The sequence below is a fragment of the Thunnus albacares genome, chromosome 11 (genome assembly GCF_914725855.1).
Source record: "Thunnus albacares chromosome 11, fThuAlb1.1, whole genome shotgun sequence".
NCBI classification, from domain to species: Eukaryota; Metazoa; Chordata; class Actinopteri; order Scombriformes; family Scombridae; genus Thunnus; species Thunnus albacares.
Window position 1 is genome coordinate 5,812,233 of NC_058116.1, and position 6,467 is coordinate 5,818,699.

A 6,467-nucleotide genomic window follows, 5' to 3' on the forward strand; every position below is an offset into this window, starting at 1 on the left:
CCTTTTAATGCACACTGCCTTCATTTCAGTGTTTGTGTGAAGCCAAGTTCCATTAAGTCATGTTAGACCCTTCAAGTCACTTCAGTGACACGTTTGTGTGTGTGTATAACCACTGTCCTTATAAATTGACTAGGTCCTTATAGTTTCCATTTTTGTGATAGGCGGGGCTTATGTACCTAATTATCTATGTCCTTACAAGGATGCGTGTTGTCAGGTTGTTATATTTTCAGTTGCTTTGTGTGTATTCAACTTTTGAAGTGAGATTCTGGTAGTATGGCTCAAAATAGATTTTTTTGATACTGACCACGTCTTTGTGGAGCAAGTGGAAAGAGGGGTCCACATCCAATACAGCAAAAAACAGTCTTAACAGAAACTCATGTTTGCTTCAAGAAGGGTCGTTACGCACAGAGATATGTGGTAGAGAGACATCTGCTGACTGCAGATACATTTTACAGAACTGTGAGTACAGAGAAGCACCTAACCACATAATCTATTTCAGTTTTCACCAGAGTATTTCTGTATTAAAGAATGTATGTGTGCAATGTCCACACTTACTCAGCCTGTTCCGCTCTTTAGTCTTTTCAATGATGCTGGCGTTCAGCAGGTCTCTCTCTTTAGTCAGGTTGGCTTTTACAGTGGAGAGTTCTTCAGCTGAATGCTGCACTGAGTAATGGTCTGAAATCAATGAAGAGGCAGTCTTAGATTTTATAAAAGATCTAAAATAGCAAATAAATAAAAAGTATCCTATCAGTAGACTAATGGGTGGTTTGGAATACATACATTCTTTCTATCTATGGGCCCTTTTTTGGATTCATATTGAAATTGCTTAAATGCCAGTCACTGCTCCTCCTATAAAGGGATCTTACTATTTCATATGTAACATCCTCATTATATACTTAATATGCCATGCGTTTTGAGAATGCCACTCCTGAGATGATGTATGTTCACATTAGTGAATATAATTTGTCAAAAAAATAAAAGAAAACTTAAATAATAATAAGGGACATGTTTTTACAACATTAAATACAAAACTACAAAAATAGTTACTTTATCCACTCAAGTCAAAATATTTCCTCATTTTGGCCCGTCATTGTGACCTGTGTGAAAAATTAAGTTTTACACTTCACTTTCACAAAATCATATTCACAAAATATGGAAACGTTGTTTTTTTCTTCATAATATCTTTGTTAATAAATTGAAGAGCTACATTGAGAAAAAAACAATAATACAAAAAGAAAATAAGAGAATGGAACCATGACAACCCAAAATATAAATGAAAAAACTCAAATAAACATCCTGGTAAAACATGAGCATTTTTTGATAATAGTCCTACATGATCACTGATTTCTGAATGTTAACCAGACTCACAGTGGACACGGAGGCCGATGAGTCCAGCCAGCAGGAAAACAGTCAGCAGCCCCAGACAGAGAACAACAGCTCTATAAAATCTCCTCTCTGAGCTCCTCGGACCTGAACAGAGCAAAGACCAGTGAATCCAATCAATCATACAACAGGATTAATGACAGATTAAAACATACTACTCACAGCTCAGCATGTCAGCCTCTCTGTCTGACTGAACATTCTTACCTGTCTGATTTGTTGAAGGTCTTGAATCAACAGGTTTCATACGTTTAACATTGACATAGATTTGCTCCATCACTCAAATGGATGTTATGTTAAAGATGAAATGCTTGTTGGTTTCAGTGTCTCTGTCTTTTAACTACCGAGGAAGTCACACAGTTGGAGGTGTTAGGTACCACATGTTGAATGTGGTTTCTGTGACAGCTCTCTGCTGTCTTCCTTGAAACAGGATTGTTATAGTAAAACACACCAAATTACAATTATAGAGAAGACCCTAAATTTACAGATTATGTTTTTACCATGATGTAATTTGTTACTGAACGTATTTTTATGAGGGGCCGTTAGGGACACTATTCAGAATTACTTGCATATACATGTACTTTTCCTCTCACATACACATATGAAACCAGACTCATTCACATACTATACCAAAAACCACAAACACATACAAGTGCAATGCTTTTACATACACAACTGAAACACTCTCATGAAAACTATTGAAAAGCTTCCACACATACTAGTAAAGTGTGCTCATATACACAGTTGAAATGCTCTCATAAGGTATTGTGAAATCCTTTTATATAAACCATTGAAAAGCTTTCACATTCACTATTGAAGAAATCAATAGTCAGTCTGTTGTATAAGAGGATTTCAGTTAAAACAGAAGGCATTTCAGTTGAACCGGAAGGTGATTTAGAAAAGAGAGCGCATGTTTTTTGTTTGTTAGTCACACTGATGTCTGCTCAACAGCCTGCAAGAGGCAGGGCGTTACTTAACAATCAGGCAGCAACCGACTGTCGCAACTCCAGGTGTGGACACGCTGGACAGTCACGTAGCATCGCTCTTCCCATCCCGCCAGTGTAGCAGCGTGCCACTGCCAGCTGCAGCTCCAGTCAGGAGAGAATGTGCACCATGTTATCAAGCGCAGCAGTTCTTCAGCACATGGACATCATGCACGAGGAGAAGGTAATTATAAATAGTCAGGAGTTTGAAATGATCTTTTATATTGCTGTCCTACATTATTATTATATCAGGTTACACTTAACTCTATCTGAATACTTGCATGTCCAAATACCAATCTGAAAAATGATTATCTGAATATTTTGATATTCAGGGCCAGGCCTAACTTACTCTATAGCTTAGCTTGATATATTTATAGAACGGCAATCATTTCCACTCTTATGTATTAACAGACCGATACTCATTATTTCCCCTTTGGCAGGGACTGTGAACCGACCCCTCCTACTGCTTAACGTTATATATTCCCTCTCATTATCTGGATATAAGATATGAAAGCAACGGCAAAAAAAGTAGCAGTAGTTTTATAATTCGGTGCTCTTTCAAATCTTTGCAGGCAAACAAGAGGAAATATATAACGTTAGGCAGCGTGGGGATGGTTCACAGCCAGAGGAGGGTCGATAAGGGGTGACGGTTAGTATTTTGCTCTTGTGAAACTTGCCATACTTGATTTATTAGATATATCAAATTATTTATTACTGCACTATTTCATATTTGTTACTGCAATTGCGATATGATTTGTAATATAAGAGGGAATGATAATTTTGGCTGTGGTTGTTCCACTGGATTATGAATTCTGTAACTGCCCTTTCTATTCTTGGTAAATAAACATTATGCAGACAAAACAGATGTAGTTTATTCAATGAATCCAGTATATCCTGTTTCTCCATGAAGTTAAAAATGTTTATAAAGTGTCTTGATACAACTCTATTGAGTTCTGCCCATAATCTCTCAGTCCTTTGGTTGTGTGATAACTCAATGACTGTTCAATCCCCTTCATTCCAACATAAAACGAGCAACCTGTATATTTTCCATACTGTGATCACATTTGACCCTTAAGGGCAAACTAAAGTTCTTTACTCCTCCTAAAAACAATTAAAAGACACTTGAGGCTCTGTTGTTAAATAAGCACCATAAGTATGTAATAGTCAACACAGCCATGAAAAACCATCCACCACCGAACCAGCTTGTGGTTGACGTCAAATGCCTGTTGGGAGATATACACTACATTAAAGAAAATATATACTTAAAACTTACCAACTATATCAAAGTGTTGTTTACCTCGGTGGTGGAAGAAGTATTCAGGTCCTTTACTTAAGTAAAAGTACCAATACAGCAAGGTAAAAATAAAAGTAAAAATCCTGCATGAAAAATCCAACTTTCGTAAAAGTATTATGAGCTTGATGTAGTTAAAGACTGACTGACTGAGTGACTGATATATTATTATATATGACATCATTAATACTGAAGCATCAGTGTTAGAGCAGCATGTTACTGTTGCAGCTGCTGGAGGTGGAGCTAGTTTCAACTACTTTACATACAGTTAGCTAGTTTAGTCCAGTGGTTCTCAACCTAGGGGTCGGGCCCCTCCAAAGGGTCAACAGATAAATCTGAGGGGTCATGAGATGATTAATGGGAGAGGAGAGAAGAAAAAACAAAGTTCTGATACACAAATCTGTTTTCAGACTTTTTCTCTAATCTTGGATTTCTGGTGAAATATTGGATCATATAAACATTTATTGAAATGAAAGCATGTGAGAAGTTTAGAGGGAAAAATCACTAGTTGGTGGAACTGTTACCAACTCATAGACATCTGAAATGCGACCCCGACTACACACTGCTTTTTGTAAGACGTCAAAAGTCAAAAAGGTTGGAAACCACTGGTTTAATCTTTTACAGTGTGTTGGATTTTAAAAGCTTGTTATATTATCCATTGTGACAAATCTTCATCTGAAAAGTGACTAAAGCTGTCAAATAAATGTAGTGGAGTAGAAAGTACAATATTTCCCTCTGAAATGAAGTGGAGTGGAAGTATAAAGAAGCATTAAGTGGAAATACTCAAGTAAAGTACAAGTAACTCAAAATTGGACTTAAGTTCAGTACTTTAGTAAATTAATTATTTATTACTCAAGTTATTTTCCACCACTGGTTTCCCTCATAGATAATACAAAACAGTTACATCAACTTACCATAATTCGTTGGGGGCCTGAACACTATAGACCCTTCAGTGTATAGCATGATGATGTCTAAATGACCGCCCAATGGGATCCATTTGACACAAGCTCTAGCTGAGCCGCCAATGCTGAACCCTTAAGCCACATGATCTCAGGCTTCCAAGTACGTATGCTTCACTTGCATTTGGAGTGTTCTGTAGTATATTAGTCACAACGCTGTCCAGGTCTTGATTTGATAATACTGCATATCTTAATGGTTCAACTCCCAGAGTTTGTCTGTGTCTGTATAGGGTTCTTTGACTGATTCTAAAGCATGATGCAATTCTCTGCCATGTCATACCAATGGACACACAGAGAGAAATCTGTTTGGCAGTTATGGTGTATCGGGGCTGACCTGGATGGCCAGTCAAGGTTGTTGGGGGTATCTAATTGTTGGTGACATCAGTGGATCAATGTCTGCAGCAAGTTGCCAAAACATCTATACAATGATTCTAGTAGGTTACTGACATGATAATCATCTCTGGACACAGCAAGAAATGCAGATAGAGTTCATGTATGATCCTGGAGCAGTCTATAAAGCCTATAAAGTTTAGACTTGAAAAACAAAAAGGATCAGACGGACATACATTGTGGTTGAAGTACTCAAAATTCAGCAAGAGCACATGCACATCCTAGTGTGGAGTCTTTCTGTTTCCTTCAGATGACAGGAAGGCCTTCCTTCTTAACTGTAATACTCGTATTCACCACTGAACTGTTATATTTCACAATATTATATGTGAGCATTCCAGCTAGTATATGAGCACATTTTAGTTGTATGTGTGAAAGTGTTTCAGTAGTCTATGTAGAAGGTTTCACTAGTTTTTATGAGAGTTTTTCAGTATAGTATGTGGATGAATTTTGTTTCATATGTGTATGCGAGAGGAAAATTTTCCGCTGTGTATATGAGCACATTTTACTATTATGTGTGAAAGCTTTTCACTAGTTTATGTTATAGGATTTCACGATACTATATGAGAGCATTTTAACTGTGTATATGAGCACAGTTAAATCATTTTGATAATTTGTTCAGTTGTAATGTTAGCTTGAAAGAGAGACGATACTGATTAGTGTGAAGGTATTTCTCCAAAGTCATATTGCACTGGTAGGAGAAATGTGGTCTACACAAAGATATGATTTCAATCCATTTTATGTTTTACATAAAATGTCATAAATATGGAACTATATGGTAGGGGCTGGAGCTGAATCTGAAAACAGTATTCGGAAAAGCACTAGTGGGTTTAATGGGTTATATAGTGGGTTTTTACGAATAGTTATTTTGTACAAATATTTTAAAAATTATTTGTTTTTGGGAAGAAAAAAACTGTCTGTGTCACAGGTGTATTAAGAGCTGCAGGTCTGTGTGTCTGGTAGAGCTGAGCTTTGGCTGAGTGGTCAGAGCCCTTGTCAGTGTTTGGGGGGACTGGAGTTTGGGACTCTATGTGGGAACCGTCCTTTGCTAGACTATTTCACTGTGATTTGCAGTGGTGAAATTTTCATCCTCTACAATGTGCAAATAATAGCCTATTGTCATTTTGGAGCCTAGCTAAGAAACCACTTCCAAATTTCTCAGTTGAAAGCCAGTATTGCAGATCCCGGTGAAATATAGTCTAAATATGAACTTTCAATCAACATCTTCAAATAGTTGGTGAAAATCTTTCAATTAGAACCTGTTTTGAACGTCTTTTCACCTGTGATCATAGCCATTCTTTAAATGTTGTTTCAACAGTAAAATGCTCACTGGGACAGCACGTTGAAGACGCCAAGCTTCCAGGCATCCTGACCATAACGGGGCAGAGAACAAGAGTCGGCCATATTTACTCTACCCCGATGACATCACATCTACACCATCTTTTGTTTCAAGCCCACAACACAGAT